Source organism: Oryzias melastigma, linkage group LG16 (assembly GCF_002922805.2).
Source record: "Oryzias melastigma strain HK-1 linkage group LG16, ASM292280v2, whole genome shotgun sequence".
NCBI classification, from domain to species: Eukaryota; Metazoa; Chordata; class Actinopteri; order Beloniformes; family Adrianichthyidae; genus Oryzias; species Oryzias melastigma.
The window spans coordinates 29927474-29945473 of NC_050527.1; the positions used below are offsets into that span (position 1 = coordinate 29927474).

Below are 18000 nucleotides of genomic sequence, written 5' to 3' on the forward strand. Positions count from 1 at the left end.
CGAGAACACGTGAACATCTCATGTTGTCATGGTCAACATCAGCTCCACCAACAGCTACTCAGATCCTTTCAAAATAAAACCAGGTATGAACATTGAGAAAAATAAGAAAAGAAAAACAGAGTTTGGAGTTTTCAGGAATCTACAAAGTAGAAAGTTTTCAGGTGGCAGAACCACAGTGCCCAGTGAACTAGGAATTAACAAACACACCTCCTCTGGATGGTCAGCAGCAATCTGACCTGATATGATGTTAGACACCCCTGAACCAGGTAATCAGTCATGAGTAGGGACTCATGACCAGGTTCAGGTGTGTCCAGCCAATAAGACCATGCCAGAGCACGCTATGCTGGAAAACATGCAGGAAGGTGGCACTCGAGGCCCGGGGTGTCCCTACCCCTGTTATAGACTGCTGCCCCCACAACCTGGTCCCAGATGAGAAGAAGAAGATGAATGGATGGATTTTAGGAGTGTGATTGAGGATTTATTTGTGTTACAGAATAAAGCACATCGAATGAGTCCATAGTCTTTGGTGGTTAGGCTCTGGACTGATAACTTCTTGCATGTTTGGGATGAACTTGAACCATAGATGAATAGAGCCTAGATGATGCTGGTGGTTGGAGGCCAGACCATGTCAAAGGTAGAGAACAGGATGCTTTTGGAAAAGTGAACTGTCTAGAACAGAGGTCTCCAACCTGTGGCTCCGGAGCCACATGTGGCTCTTTGACCCCTCTATTGTGGCTCTCTGGTTAAAGAAAAATAAAACATTTTTAACAAATATAATTGCAAAAAAAGAGTAAAGTGAACAGTTACAAACAGTTGAAGGACATTACGGATCAAACGTTTTCTGACAGATTTTTGAGTGGCTGATTTTCTATTTTTAAATACATTCAAGGATTTTAAATATATAATTTTTTAAATTTCACTGAATTAGCACTGATTTAGTTTTAGATTTTTGTCTGAAAATTTAAAATCTAACAATTTGGTGCATTGAGATGATCCTATGCGACACAGAATGTCTTTTATTTTGAAAGGAAGGAAGTCATGTGAAATCTCTGACAAAAATTATAAACAATGAAGAAAAGCTTCATTTTATTTTGCCTAAAAATATTTTAGAATATCATAATAGCAACATTAATATAAGAACAAATCAGTGTCTTATTTTTCTGAAAAGTGACTAAGACTTTGTGGCTCCTGTTGGGATGTTGTCAGTCCCAAATGGCTCTTTAAGTGTTGAAGGAAGCAGACTCCTGGTCTAGAATGTTGAGAGAGGCAGTCATTCATGATTTTAAAGGCAAAACTTTGATTGTGATTGGCTGAGAAGGAAGGCAGGCTGTGTAGTTATTAGTTCAAAGTGAAGTCTGATGGTTTGTAGAGTGACTAAACAACCCAGCATACCTGTAAATGATAAAGATCGTCCTTATTATCAATGCACTAAAGCTTTATAAGCAGAAATATCCAGTTGGAGTATCAGAGCAGAAGAGGACTGAGGTGCTACTGTGGAGGGAGGGTCAGCGTCTCAACATGTTCACTGGGTCCACAGAGTCTACGTCCTCCTGTGAAATATGGTATTTAAAGACTTGGTTACAGGAGATTAGAGAGTGACAATAAACTAAGATTTGATCAACTCAAATATGTACAAATTTAGAAAAATGGCTGATGATAAACTGTAAATGTATGTGAAAGTTTTAATGGTTCTGTTTCATTTTTCCTTCTTAATGGATTTAACTGAGAATACTATGATCAAGTCAGGTAGATAGGAATTCTTCTTGAACGTCCCATCTGGAGTTTTAACTGCCTTTCTCGTTTCCTTTATCTTGTTTGTTTCAGTGAAGTATTTCTCACAGTAGAATAACACATGTGGTCCAAACTGCAGCCAGACTTTTCAGTGCGTCAGCAGTCAATGCCATCATTTCTCTGACTCTGCCAGATGCATTACAGCACTGCTCAGGCTCACTGCTGGCTACCTAACGGCTCCCTGCTGGCAAACCGTCTCCAACAGCTGAGTAAGTTTACCCTGCTTGTCCCTCTCTGCTGGCTGCCTCTTTGGTCACGGTTCTGCAGCCACACTGACTGCACCTATCCATAACTTTACTCCCAAACTTGGCGAGTTCATCAGCGTCTGGCTTTGGCTTTAAATCACGTCCCACCACGAAACCTCTGTGCTGCTTGGAGACAGAAAAGTTTAGTCAGTTTCACTTTTCCAAAGTCGTGGCATATCTAATCCTTTTCATACGTGGAAAATAACTGAATAGTTTTTGTCAGGACTTCAACTGAATACTTTTACTGGTTTTGCAAAGTATTCAGGATTGAAGAATTTCTTTTTTTCTTTTTTGCTTTTAGCTCAGAGGTCTGCAACATGAGGCTCCGGGCCCTCTTATACCCCTCCACAGTGGCTCTCTGGCTATATAGTGTTCACCATTTTGTAGTGCTGTCCAAATGTACAATTCCAAAACCGAAAGCCCTTAGAAATTTCCCAAAAGTCTTTGCGGAAAAAAACAAAGTGCATTAATGCTCAATACATTAGCAACTACTGCAGTTCAACTATTAGAGAAAAAAAAAAAAGATTAAACTTAGTTTTTAATAAACCATCCATATTTTCATCATCGGAACATATAACATATAGACATCATGAAATGTTTGTATTGTTTTTTTTTTTTTTAATTTACTGAATACAAACACATTTACAGAACATATATCGAAAAGTGCATTTACAACTAAGCAATGACTATAACATTAATATTTTAACAGAAAGTAAGCTATACCAGGGGAGATGTGAGTAAAAAAATAATATATATATATATATATATATATATATATATATATATATATAAAAGATGGGCAATTAGAAAATTAAACAAGAGAAAATTAATTATTTATCAAGTAGGAAAGCACAAAGTTCAACTGTATGGTACGCTTTGGGGGTATGGATCATTTTGATGGTGTTGTAAAATTGATGAAGTTCAGTCATACAACCAGAAAAATAAGGATAGCTTGACATTTTTATGTAGCAGCGATGTAGATTTATGCTAGCAAGACACAAGGTACTCGCACACCTGCACATTCAAGCAGCCACTTTCAATAAAAAGTGAATGCAAACGCGGGTAGAGCAGAATTTCAGACTTCTACGCAAGTTTGCATAGATTTTTTATTCAAAGTGGCTGCTTGAATGCGCACCAACCATAGGCGCCAACGCAGCAGTGTGTGAGCGCCGCAGGGGCGGAGCTATTCAACTCAGCTTCAAAAGCCACACCCCCTCAGAGGATATTTTGCAAACAGGGGCTTCAGATCAATATGAAAAATAGCTTTTTATTACATTTAGATCATGGGATTTTTGTTAAAAACTTCATAATCATAATTAAAACACTACTGGGAATGGTTTTTTTAAATAAAAAAATTGTCATGGGGGACTTTAAATGATTGTTAGGATGTGCATGATACTAGTGTTCAGCAGAACAGCACTTACTATCTTAAAAACCTCCTTAAAATCTCTTTTGTGGTAATGGTGTTGCTGGAGCCTATCTTAGCCACTGATGGATGAGGGTGGGACACTCACTGGACAGGTCACCAGTCTATTGCATGGCCAAACAACAAGAAGCCCATTCACAACTAAAGATTATCTAGAATCATCAATAGGAATACTAACACTAAAATACAATTAATAGCGCAATGAAGTTCCCAATGTTTATGAGGCATTGTCTCATAGCTGACAGGAGGATGGATCTGCAGAAGCACTCCTTCCTGACTTAAGGAGCTCCTCGATGCACCCATGGTCTGATTCAGAGGAGGATGAAGTTTCTGTAACATCCTTTTCTTAACCCCCACAGTAACAGACTCTAGGGGACATCCCAGAACAAAGTGGATCTCCGTACTAGTTTTTTCAATCTTCTTCCTGTTCCTGATCCTTGCATCGACCCACCCCAGGAACACACTTTGTAGAAGATGGCAAATCCAACAACACTCTTTAAGAGTCCAGTAAACGCAGAAGGACTCACTCTCCTGCGAAAAACGAAGACATGCTGTGTTTGCACATTGATTGTCAGGTTTACAGTGATGAACAATGTTGAATTTAAAACAGTCTAAGCTTCAGGAAATAATGTTAGTTGAGATAAATTGTATATAAACGGTTGAATTGGAAGATTAAAGTTTTTTTGCATTAAGTATAATGTTGCAAGGTCATGCAGTCTAAACACTAAGCCAGTGTGATGTTTTAGCTATAAATTACACGCGAGACTCGTGGAAGATTTCAGGGTAGAAACGGAGTGAGTTGTCAGTCAAGTTAAATTAAAGATGATCCATGGAAAAAATGCTACGGCAGCTTGACAGCATTTTGAACCGAGCTTAAATAAAAGACTTTGAAATTGAAGGATAATCTGACTGAAACCTTTGATACAGCTGCAACAGTTTGTCTAGGCTTGAGCCCCAAACAGGTTACATTCCCACCGATGATTAGTTAATTGTTTACAGCAGACTTTCAGGTTTCTGTTGCTTTCATTTTTAAAAGTAAAAAAAAGGGTAACATTAAGGAGGAAAGACAGATGATTTTCTTGTGAAAGTAGCCCAGTCTATTAAAGCCTTCAAGGGAGGTGATGTTACCACATTGTGGTGTCGACTGAGTCCCTCAAAGACTAGTTTTTGGTTTCTTGTTTCCTTTTCCTGCTAAACATTCATCCGTAGTGTCAGTTGTCAACCACTCGCCTGCTTAGCATCCTAGGAAACTTTTTTTTGTTTAACAAATTTGAGATCTGCATTTGAAAAATGGTCGTGGGGTCACGATATGTCAGGGTGGAGTAGTTACTGCAGCATGATACATCCCAGACACCCTTTGCCCCATGGGGTTTTCTCACACTGTTTAGGGGTTTGAAGGACTTCGAGTCTTTCCTTCTGACTGATACCAAATAGTCCTGGCCCTCCTGCAATTTGACTCCCCCTGAGGCTTAGTTTTCTCACCCATGTCTTTCACCAGTTCCCTACTAGTCTTAAGTCCATTTCCCCGTACTTTAGTCCCCTCTTTCCTCCACTTTGAACTTTGTAACCACATAATGAGCTGCATTCAGAAGGCTTAATTGTTTAATACTTCCACATGTTCCTTATGCCTTAGGGCAGAATGATAATAAAAATGTCTGTATGATTTTCTTGATCACTTTGTGCAAAAGCTAAATTTAATCTTGCATTTAGCTTTTATTATCTGATTGAATTTAGTTTATCTTGTGAGTGTAGAATGATTAAGTGGAACACCAAAGAGAGCCCAGACGTCTGAGGCCTCATGACCAATTGACAGGCCACCCAAAGTTAAGAAAAATGGATACTTTTAGATCTAGTTGTGTAATGTTAAGCAGGCCTGATGTTAAACATATTTGCCCGGTCAGCTCTCACAGGAAGCAGAATAGCTGCAGATCTCCTACAACACCATGAAATCTTATGTTTGAACAGTTAGAGCATTAAAAAAAATACGACATTGTGAGATAACACCAAAAATAAAGGGATAGATGGTTGTATTGAAAGATGATTTGTCATAAGTTTTGCTTGAACAAAAATTATTTACAGCATTTTCCACACTTTAAGGCACACCTAAAGGCCACTGTTTTTATACTGTATGTTGCAAACAAGGTTGTGAGTTGCGGGTTTTCTGAATATACTAATGCAACTAATGTGTAGCGGTGTCTGACTTTGATTTATTTACGTGTAACTTACAAAGTCGTGAGTTACTGCAGTGACAGTAACATTTGTTTTAGTGGTATCAACCTTTTTTATGTGTTGCAAACAAGGTTGTGTTACAGGTATTGTGAATATACTAACACAACTAATGTGTAGCAGTTTCAGACTTTGATGTACGTGTTATTTACATGGTTGGAAATTGGCATAGTCAGACTAATGCTTGTTCTAGTGGTATCAGTCTGCTTTTTGACGTGCTGCAAACAACGTTTGGAGTTAAAGGTATTGCAAATATGCTAATATCGCTGATGAAGCTAACACTTTTATCGCACCTGACATGTAGCGTATTGCTAACATTTTCTAGGCTGAATCCAAATTGTTTTGTTGATGCGTAGCTGCCAGCCACTATTGATGATGTCATCAAGCAGCAGTAATGTCCAAATCTAACAACACTATTTTTTCCACATCTCTCCGCTTGAAGGGAACAATGTAGGAATAGGGAAGCAATTCGGATTAAGCCCTGGAGTTATTCAGACTATAGTTAATAAAGTCTGACTGACGACTTATCTCTGACTCTTCTGCTTCGCTAAATGGGCCTTACTGTTCGGTCTGCCTTATGTATGATATAATTTCCAAAAGATAATTCTTTGACGGTGTGTTTTATGGTTCCTACAGTGCGGAACACACAGTATTAGAAGTATTTTGTGCAAATGGTTTTGGGTGAAAATGGTAAACACAATTTTTTTCATGGTTTGCTCATACTTTAAAGGTGGAACAGCCTCAGCAAAAACATACTTTAATGCAATTAAGTTCACAGTGTCTAGCAGGGGTGTCCAAAGTCAGGCCTCGAGGGCCGGCCTCCTGCTTATTTTCCAGAAACCTTGCCTTATCTGCTGCAGATTACCTGGATCAGGTGTGTTCGGCCAATAAGGAGCTTCAATAGCAGGTTGGTTAGAAAACATGTTAGACACTGACCCTCGAGGCCTGACTTTGGACACCCCTGATCTATAGTATTCATAGCTTCTTTATTCTTTTGTTATCAGGTTTATGATAACAAAAGAATAAAGAAGCTATGTTCATATGTTAGATGAGTACAAAAGAGTTGCAAAGAAAACCCAAATTCACGCAAAAATGGTCATATGCTGCTTAATTAATGAGTTTCCTTTTTTTTTTACCTTGAAATAAGGTAAAATGAGTAGTATCAGATTAAAGCAAAAATACCTTGAGTAAAAGAACTCCAAAAACACCTTGTCGAGTTGGACTTAACTTCATTTTTTCCTAAAATATAACAGCACCTGATTTTGTTGCATTTCTTCCTCAGACCAAACAGCAACAATCTGCATTGAGATGATGAAACCGTTACTCTGCTAGAACCTTATAGAAGACTTTGATGAAGACTGGATGGATACCAATAGGTTGATTGGTTCTCAATAAAATCTGTTTATGGTTTATGACATGAACACAGTTTATTATGTCAGTAATAGGTCCTATGTGTCATGGAGCAACCTGCTACCACCGTCTCCAGTCACCAGAGGGAGCGCTCACCAGAGTTCTGAGCTCAACACCTGCCATTACCTGGACTCATCAGCTCAGCTGTTCCCCATCACCTCATCACCTCCTCAGCTCATAGTCTGGCTCCACACTCCACTCCCCACGAAGCTTTGTTTGTGCCACCCTGCCTGCAACTCTGAGCGTTTACTCCTGACCTGACCTGACCTGACCTGACCTGATCTTCTGCCTCCGACCCTGCTACTCTGATTGCCTGCCGCCTGCCCCTGCCCCTGACCCTTGCCTAGACTCTGACTCATCTTCTCGCTCGTCTCGGATGATCCCATGCCCGTGTATGACCTCTGCCTGTCTGACCCTGCTTATTCTGTGGACTATTAATAAACCAGCTGCACGTGGAACCAGCTGTCTGCCTGTTTGTGACACTATGAGACCCATGGGAAACTTTCTTATTGTAATAGATTGGTTTATTATTTTTCTTTAGAAAGTTTTCAAAAAACTGTAATTTTTTAGAAATGCAGTATAGGCTCAAATCTCTCTTGTTATCTGGTTTTACCACAATTCTTTGATTTGATTTTGGTTTTTATTTTCAAACTCATATATTGATGGATTGCTTGAAAACAGAATTTGGTTGAAGAACAATCTATTCTACCCCCAACCAAGACAGTGTTGGAGAATATTGCGCTAGTCTTTTTGCAGAAGCTTTGAAACGTTAACTGAAATTTGATACAAAAAGGAAATCATAGTGTAAAACACTTCATTGTATTTTACGTATTTTATCACAGCTGTGTTTGTCTACCAAAACGTTTAGTTAATGAATTTAATTAATTAATGCTCTTTCACAGTTATTATTTTGTTTTGCATTCAAAATGATCTATCCATCATTTTTCTAAACATCCTGAAGGTGTGCTTCACCCTGGACAGGTTACCAATCCATCACAGGGCAACACAAGGACAAACAACCACACACCTTCACACCTAAGGTACAAAACACAATCACAAATTAACTGCTCCGTGTCAAGGACATTTTTTATGTTTTATTTTTAGCAAAGTACCTATTTTTTCATCAAAGAAATCTCTATGGTTAACTCTCTTTTCTCTTGTGCTCACTGTTTTTATAAGAATATCTAATCAGTGCACTCTTGCACGTTTCCTTTTTGAACATTTTTTCACTCATGCACCATGCTTTATTTCATTTCCTTGCAAATATAAGGAAAGATCACAGTTAGGCTCTTATTCTTTCTGGTTTATTTGTGATTATTAGATTTTTTGAGGTTTTTGATAATTTTGTGATTTTGGTTGATTTGCTTACCATTTGAGACATTTTAATTTTTTTTACAATACAGTTATTGTTTTAAGAAGTTTTTTCTTTAAAGTTGGATAAACCATCAACTCAAAATTTGAATTTAATGAAAACTAATTATTGTAAATGTGACAAATTAAAGAACTTTTGTTAATTTATTCTATGTTTCACTTTTTCCAGTGTGGAGAAAAAGCGAAAACTATTTTTTTCACAGACAAATGCTGTCTGCACAGGTTTTTGGTTTGTTTGCAGCTGTGCTATCTGATACAATTCCAACATCTTCTGCAGAGCATGTCTGCAGCTTGTCTGTCCTGCCCGGCTCACATCAGCCCCATTTGCACACAGGCTAATTCAGTGAAGCAAATTGAATTTAAGCTCTCCCTAGTGAGTGAAGACTGAACAAAGGATCACTAACTCTTGCTGAAGGAAATCCAAATTATCTGTGTCTAATGACCACTTCATGTTGTTGATATGATAAAATTAGATAATTGGGTACTTTGTGATCATTAAAGAAAGTCATTACTGAGACCTCCACAGAGTACTCTGTGAGGGTTTGGAGGATGGACGAGGTAGTGCAATTTAACCTTGTAAAAAACATTTTAAATCTAGTTTTCCATTACATATACTGATACTCTTTAAGGTCTGGAAAACATCTTTCAGAACGCCACCGACTACTTTGCTGTTTCTCTTGAGGTTCATGTGATGACAATAAGGGTGGGATGGATCCCCGTTTGACCGTTAAAATCCGCACCGGGACAAACAGTGAAATCATTCTGAAGCAGTGAGCTACTCGAGAGTGTTGGGAAAGAGCGGTCGACAGCAGAGGTAGTCCCACAAAGATTAGATCTGAATAAAACGAATTGATCTACTCTTGTCAGCAGACATGTTCTGCCTCAATGGTTTGCAGAATTTCTGCAGAATATCTGTATGTTAATGTCAATTCTGCTGCAAATTTGACTTTTAAACATATTTGGAGGACAAACAGAAAAGGTTTTGGAGGTAAAATGTATTTAAAAATATCTAAAGAAGGTTTTGAGTTATTGATAAATCACTTTATCTTGGTTAATTTTTAGTGTTTGTGTTGTACTTGGACTTAACCCTATATTACTATTTGTATCATATTTGATGTACAGATCTTGTTAGCATAATTTAAGCCAGGGATAGGCAACTCCAGGCCTCGAGGGTTCCAAAATAGGGTATGTTGGGAAACATGCAGGAATGCAGCCCTCGAGGCCTGGAGTCGCTATCCCTGATCTAAGCTTTCCTTACAAACCCATTGGATATTTGCTCCATGTTTTGTGGCCTACAGTTCATCATCATTCCACTAGAGGCAGTAGAAGGATTTCAAAATGGCTGCTTCCTTGAAATCTCAAAAGCATTTTTGGTGGAAAAAAGTTTTGCTTATTTTTTAAACTTTATGGTGAGAATAACTGATCTACTATTATTCATTTTTTCAACTTGCTGTGTTTAAAGAATGCAATATTAGTTTATAATTACAATTCATTGGTGTTATCAAAAACTTACTAAATCACCTAATGTATCAGAACTAGTACTATCTATATGTCTCACAAAAAATAATATTCCACATACTTTTGTTGTATTTAATCAGAGGATTTAGAAAAACATCTTCATTCCCAAAGAAAAGAAAAAAAACTTTTTTTCAAAGCAACAACTATGTAACCACCAAATGGTTCCCGAGCGCGGCTGTGTCTGCAGCTCACCGCTCCCCCAGGGGATGGGTCAAATACAGAGAACGAATTTCACACATCCAGGTGTTTGACAACTAATGGAGCTTGAACCTTAACCTTGTAAAAATGAAAATGTCATTTTTGTCTGATTCTATCTAACGTCTATCGCGTAATAAGCTCATTTTATATATCAACTACAATTTCAAAGGAAAAGTAGTGTATGTTTAAGACCGAAATAACACAGTGGAAGTTAAGAGTCAAATTTATCGTTATAATATAAAAGTCTCAATGAAAAAAACAAGTTTGTTTATAATGTGGTGGGTTAAGAGAGCTAACAGATATATTTGTAGGCTTCCGTTTCCACGTTACTGTATGTTGTGTAACCTAATGTTAACATTTTCTTACATTAAAAGTTAGTAGAATATGTTCCTGTTTAATTGTATATAACCAGAGATTAGTTTGTTTCATCTAAACATCAGCTCATCTGTATTTTAATAATTGTCTCTATGACCAGAACTTGTGCTCATAGTAACTGCGCTGTAAACCTTTCTCCACCTAAGTATTTTTTTTAATTATTTAATTCAATATTTGTTTTAATTGACATGGAGCAGTGAATCTATAAAAACACATTAGTCATCACTCCATTTCCAGTTAAATGAATTTGTCCCAGATGGAACTTATTCTAATAAAACTTGCATCCATCTGTGATTAAAAGTCAGGATGTCACATTAACAAGCACTCACCTCCTTTTGAAGTTTCTGCGAGTTAAAGAGGTTTAATGAGGTGAGATGAAACAAATTGAAATGGCAGTGATGACACTTGGAGCAGTTTCCTTTTTAAATTTTGTGGTTATTATAATTATGATGAATCAGAAAGGTTCCTAGCCTATGTGTTGTGGTTCGTTTTATTTTGACATCCTTTTGGAAAGCATGAGGGGAAGTGAGTCAAGGACCAAAAAGCAGGAGAGAGCAGGGGTAGATGTCATCATCATTTGTGGCTGACACTTGTAGGATCTACTTTTGAATTCAAAATGACCGCAGACATGATGCTTAAAAAATCACTGTTAGACATGAGAAAACTATTTTGCAAATGGGGTCCCACTGAAAGCTACATTTATGTAAGATTTCACATCAACCAAATGTATACAACTGAGAAAAAATGTATTTTTTTACAACAAAAATTAAAATATAACTTCATACACATGTGTTCCTTATTTTTGAAATTTAATAATAATAATAATATATATATATATATATATATATATATATATATTTAAAGAGTATTTGCCATGATTAAGGCTAGCACTGAGACTTGACTGACTGCATTGTTTTTTTAGGGGGCTGCAATAGATTTGCTGATTTAGTGTTTGCCAGGGGAAACTGGGATTTAAGGATGTGCTCCAGATGTTTCAAGAGCAAATACGGGACTTCCTCATTCTCTGTGGAACTAAACTGTGTGCTTCAATTTGTTCATCTCTATGAGATTAGTTGGATTTCTCTGCAGCTCCACGTCTTCGTCAGCTGTAACCTCACAAGTTCTGTATGACGTCCAAATATTTTCAAAGATCATCTATTCTCAGAGGAGCTTAGCTTTTTCATTTCCACTAAAAAGAAAATACTTTTTACCATGGACAAAAACCTATTTTGATAGATAGTACTGTGGAATATGAATCAGAAAAAAGGAGATATCAGAGAAATTAATTAAAAAAAAAAACAGAAATCTTAAACTCTGCTTAAATGCTCAAATACAGGGTGAAACAATATCACATGCCCATTAAAGTTTTGAAGAACTCTTTAGCAGAGTCAGACTCCTTAAAGATGACCATCTACCATGACAATCTGGGGTCTGAGAGGACTGCAAGACATACAAAAAAATACTGGAACATCTGCTGTGAGACAGACGTGCGGTTAAAAACCAATGAGGACAAAGAAAATACAAGAGCCATGCGAGTCAGGTGAGTTACTGAATACCTGAACAAACAACATATCAGTGATGGGAATCATGGGACAGCATGAAAATCAATGGACCATCTATTATAGAATAGAAATGGAAAAGTTAGGCCGAATCCCAGCCAGCATGGCCAAGTGGGCGCTATATAGCTTAAACTGTGGGCCCCAATAGGGTTTGTCTGCAGTTTCCGTGGTGGCCCCACCTGCCTTCAAGTGGTAGGGGTGCGGACTTCCACCTCCAACCACTCTCCCCTGATTGGCAAGAGCAGTTGCCATAGAAATTAGAGCAATAACTGCGTACTGATGTCGTCTGGGTCTAACATGTATCGCATTCTACTGGGTACAGTATTTAAAGATCTCACAGAACTGGCACATTTCCTAAAGACTTTAGTCTGAACTGGGTTTCTTTAAGCCTTAGAGTTGACTTTTTCATTTTATCGGCTGTAAAAATGCTCACTGTAATGATATTTCTCTTGTGTTTTCTTCAAATGCAGTTCTACATTGAAACAGGGTTAAAAACACAGATCTTAAGATCACCAAATGGCCACTTCCAGCCCTGAGCTGCACCCACCTGCCATGGTAACCAATAGAAAGTTCAAAGCACTTTTACATTTGTTTCATGTTCTAGGAAAGAGAACTGTTTATGTACTTTATTACATAGAGTATGATGTAACCCAATGTTCCTTTCACTGTCAGATGTTTGAAGAAACAGACTGATGATTTCACCATCAAACTCAAATCCATGCAACCGTGCAAAAACACAGTTTTTTATGGGTCCAAGTGGATGATCTTGGACACCACAGATGTTCTTCCCTCAAGACAATGTGTTCTAAGTTAAAAAATAAAGGTAAACCTCTAGATGTATTTGGTCTTTTCTTTACAGAATTTTTCTGTAATTGCATTTTCTTAACCTAAAATGTCAACATTTACACAAGTTAATTTTACTTTTTAAAGAGGAAAGTCCTATTAGAGCCAATCAACTCCACCCACCTTTAAAAGTTTGAACATGGTTGAGCAAGAAATGTTTTATTACTCAGCATCAGAGTTTGGTAACATTTGCTTGCAATTATTTTTCTTTTGATTTAAATCATCGTTTTAAATTGGACTCTAAAACAAAGTTGTCAGCCTTTGTTACATCTGCCTGTGTTACATCTGAAAGTAGGATTGTGTGGAAAAATTGTTGCGGCCTAAATGCCTAATAATGCAGCAGCTTTTGTGAAAAATTGCAACAAAAGATGTTAATTTTTTCTACATTTTCTTTTCAAAAAGTACCTTAAAAACTCCAACTCTTTTCATTGTGACGTGCACTAGGAAAATACAACACTATCACCATATACAATGCTCTGGTGTTTTCTTTTAGCATAAGTGGAGCTGTGAAACCCAAAATGAACTTTTGGTCCTCACAATAATCCAAATATGCGTGTATTGATTTAAACTTACTTTGAGATAATACAACGTGCTATAGGGAAAAATTATAAACTTAAAATCCCCAGCATAAGCAGATATAGCTATAGATCTCCATGACCTCCACAGAATCTTCCTCTTTCTTGAAATTCAAAAGCACCATTGGTAGGTCGGTTATCTCGGGTGCCTGTATAGGTTATTTGTGGAGGTGGTTCTATATGGAGTTATCAAATAAAGTGAAAAGGTTCCAGATTTTGCTTCTGTTTCCAGTGTCACCAGTTTTTTTTATGTTTTTGTGTAACAGATATAGAAAACACATTACTGTTTTGTCTATATTTTGAAAATCTATTTGTTCCTGCATTAGCATGATTTAGCTTGATTAATCACCCGTTGGTGTTATTTCAAATTAAAAGACTTTTTAGGCTACTGCTGATACAAATATGATAAAATTATTTTTGTGTCATTACATGAAGAAATGTTGTGCTTCTTACAGATTGTGAAAAAAAATTCTACTTTCAAGGATCTCAACAGCAATTTATAGAAAATTCAGTAAATAGGACAGTTGTAGAAAAAAAAATCACAAATAGATCCAATGAACATCAATGGCAGAAAGCATTAAGGTGTTTTTGAAGTTTTCGCCCCATTTTCTTTATTTTGTATATGTGTCGATGAAGTTTTTAAACTTCACTGAAGTTTCCAGTTTACAGCTTTATTTGTAAAATCAGAAAGTAAGTGAATCTGTTTCCTTATGTTACAGACTGAGCCTTACTCTATTCATACATCCATGCAAAGCCAATAAAATGTCAAATCATCTGTGCGTCTTTGAGATGAAAATAAATAAACACTCATACTTCTTCAGCGCTTTGGCTTGCGGCTGTTGCCAACAGAGAACTCTCCAGACATCAGCTGCTGAGGGTTGACAGGCCCCCTAATTACACTCAGAGGAGCCATTTAGTGGAAATCCCGAGCACACAAGTTTGTAAATTGACTTAAACAGTGTCACTCTCTTTGTATATGGGCGTGTTTGATAGATGTTACCATTGCACTTACGTGCACATTGATGCTATGACTCCAAACTTCATTAAGAAAAAGGTGTAAGCAAATGTAATTAAAAATGTTCCTCTTTTGGAAAGGATCTAATAAATGTTTGTTTAGAAAAAAAGGTTAGTCCTCGGATGGGAGACCACCTGCAACTACCATGTGCTGTAAGCTTCATGGCAGCACTCTGTAGTGTTTCTAAGTTCTTGCCCCAAAGGAAGGGCATCTACTGTAAAACTGAAGGCAAATCACGAGTTTAACTGGGGGTGAAATTTGCTGTGGTAACTCAAATTGAAAAACTTACAGTGTTCTCTCATTATCGATCCATAAATAACCCGTGATAGCTAAAATCCATGTAGTAGGATTACAGATGTTTTAAGGCTGTCAAAGCCCTCACTATGCACTCTATGCACTTTTTTTAGACAGACATCAACATTTTCACACTTTTCTCTCTCTTGTTTAAACTCCTTAAGTTCAAACCTTAAAAAAATACGTCCGGTGTTATAGAATGAAAACAAAGATCTGATCGGGATTGAAGATTTATGCAACTGTAGCTAACTGAAGGTGATCCGCCTCTGTACAAGAAATACAGCACAGAAGAAATTAATTGACAGGATCAATAGTCAATCAAGAAGAAAAACACAGTGAGCTATAAAAAAAAACAGGCAAATATGCGCTAAAAAAAACCAGCAAACAGCGAGACCACAGAAGGGGAACCGTGACATAGTGAGGGAACACTTGATACAAAGAAGAATTTCAACAACCTTTTTTTGCTTGTTGACTAGTTCAGTCCTCATTAGTAGAGACTTTACTGCTGCTATGAATCACTGGATTGTTGTTCAAACGTAATAACCCTGATATGAGTTTAGATCTCTTGTAACAGTGAGTGGTTAAAAAAAGAGAATTTGAAAAGGCAGACCAAGAAAATGCACAAATAAATATAGTTGTAGTAGACATGATCTGTTGAAAAAGTTCCCCTTTTTGTTCAGCTTGGTCTGTTTTCACTGCACTCATGAAGGTGAACTTTCTATATGTGCAGTACTTCCTGTTTTGTGGTTGTTAAGACTTATATTGGGTACTGATTAAGGGTTTAATGATTCATTTTAACAGTTTGATTCATGTCATAATTTGTGGTTGATGATACAATTCATAGTTGATATTGGTTCATTTTTAAATCTGATTCACTGACCTAAAATCAATCCTGGACATATTTAACCAAAATTTCAGCCAGTGTGACTCAGAGATAAATTCCTGGCACTGAATAGAGTAGGTGAAGTTATCTGGATTCCCTCTATTTCTTCTCACAAGATATTAAAGCATAAATTAAATATGTGTATGTAACAGGTGTTTTGTTAAGTTTATTTAATTCCACCAAATTTTATGTAAATAGTCATTTTTTTGAACATTTCTACCTGGGTGTTAGTCTGTCCGAGGGTCCGTGAACTCACCACGGTGACGCAGCAGACAGTGCTGCACATGCGCACTCAGACTGCTGCAAACTGTGGCCGAGGTAAGACGTACTCCTCCTTGTGCTTGTTCTTTGTAATTATATATTAGCTTGAATTGTTTTTTAATTTGTTTATCAGGATTTACCAAAAGTAGAAATTGTACGGTATTAATTTTCCTCGGTTTGTAAAGTGTTATTTTTGTTGTTAGCTGCTTTAAATGAGCTGATGCGCCATTTTCGCGCCTTTTTCCATCCATTTTGTGTTGACTTTTCTTTCTTTTTCGTGCAATTTTCCGTTGTTAGGGGGAAGCACTAATGAAAAATCCCGGACAGCAGTGTAACGTGTGTGTTTTCTGTCAACCAGGTATGATGTTAGTTCTCATTTTGTCATGTTCTCTTTATGTTTTATTTCTCGTGCTGTGGGGGGAGGCTGCACATGCGCACTGAGACTGCTGCAAACTGTGGCCGAGGGGGAAGCACTAATGAAAAATCCCGGACAGCAGTGTAACGTGTGTGTTTTCTGTCAACCAGGCTTGATAATAATTAAACAGAATCAACATCGGACCCTGATCTTCATTCACTGACCAGAACACAACGCAGACCGACCAACACAGTCGGACCAGTTACATGTACAAAAAACAAACAGGTAACAGGAATTAATGTCAAATCTATTCACATTTTAGTTTCATTAAGTTCAGCCCATTGTTGTTTTTCCATATCAAAATAACACAAAGGGAACATTATTAGAACGTTCTACACACTGTATTTTCACGTCTTTACAAATTTAAAGTGTTTCCACACATTGGACTGGAGTGATGGTTGATCATTTTTTGCTGCTGTCAGGTGTTTTGTCAACTGTGATGGTCATTTATATGCTGGAGTACCTAAATCTACCATGTCTTAATCCAAATGATATTTTTCAAATAACGACATGTCTTACGAACAAAATGATGCCAAGTCTTTTAATGGAAATAAAAGTTTACAGCCTACAGAGGCTCAATTGTGTAGACACCATCAAATCAGAGTGAAATGAAGATGTGGCAGGTTAGTCCATTTTTTCCAAAACTTAATTTCTGCAACTCAAAATGCTTTTCAGTATCTTGTGTGGCCCCCACCAGCTTGTATGCATGCTTGACAACGTGGCGGCATGCTCCTAATGAGACGACGGATGGTGTCTTGTGGCATTTCCTCCCAGATCTGTGTGAGGGCATCCCTGAGCTGTTGTACAGTTTGAGGAGCAACCCGGCAACGCCTAATGGACCCAAACATAATGTCCCAGAGATGTTCTATTGGGTTTAAATCAGGGGATTGTGAAGGCCATTCAATTGTTTCAATTCCTTCATCCTCCAAGTAAAGCCTGCATACTCTTGCCACGTGAGACCGGGCATTGTCGTGCATTAGGAGGAAACCAGGACCTACTGCACCAGCGTAGGGTCTGACAATCGGTTCAAGGATTTCATCTGGATACCTTACTGTACTGTAGTGACCTGTATGCGTTAAAAGGTTAACCTGGAAAAAGGTTGTCCATTGGTGGACTCACAGATCATTGTTCTCTCTGGTGGAGGTGTTGTCATGGAATGGGGTCTCTCTCATTCAACAATCAAGATAAGTCATTGTTGAAGCTCAATGCAGTGAGGTACTGGGAGAAGATTCTGAGACCAATCCCATATTTCTATAGACCGTGACCAAACTTTATTCTTAAAAGATTGTGATGAATTTAGAAGTAGAATGTCCCACCATCACTTCTAACATCAATCCCGATCAACACTGGTGGGATCAGCTCAGCATTGCCACAATGACCACCAACATGTTAGCTGACTTACGACAAATGCTTGTTGCCATTGGACAGGAGTGTGAGAACAGTTGTGTTACCAGCATTTGGGGAGGTGTGTTTATGGCCCACACTGTACTGTTTGATGAATAAAATATTTTGCTAAAATATCCTCTTTTCATGCATGTGTTCAGGTTATGTTTGGTCGTTTTAGCTTATTGTTTTGACTTTATAGGAGCTAAATT

The 18000-nt window shown here is 37.6% G+C and overlaps 1 long non-coding RNA gene across 1 annotated transcript; it reads left to right on the forward strand.

Annotated features, from left to right (window-relative positions):
- Positions 1–15873: 15873 nt before the first annotated feature.
- On the forward strand, positions 15874–16548 carry LOC112140507. Its single transcript, XR_002918179.2, has 2 exons — positions 15874–16047; positions 16288–16548. It is a non-coding gene; the product is annotated as an uncharacterized LOC112140507 (long non-coding RNA).
- Positions 16549–18000: the final 1452 nt, after the last annotated feature.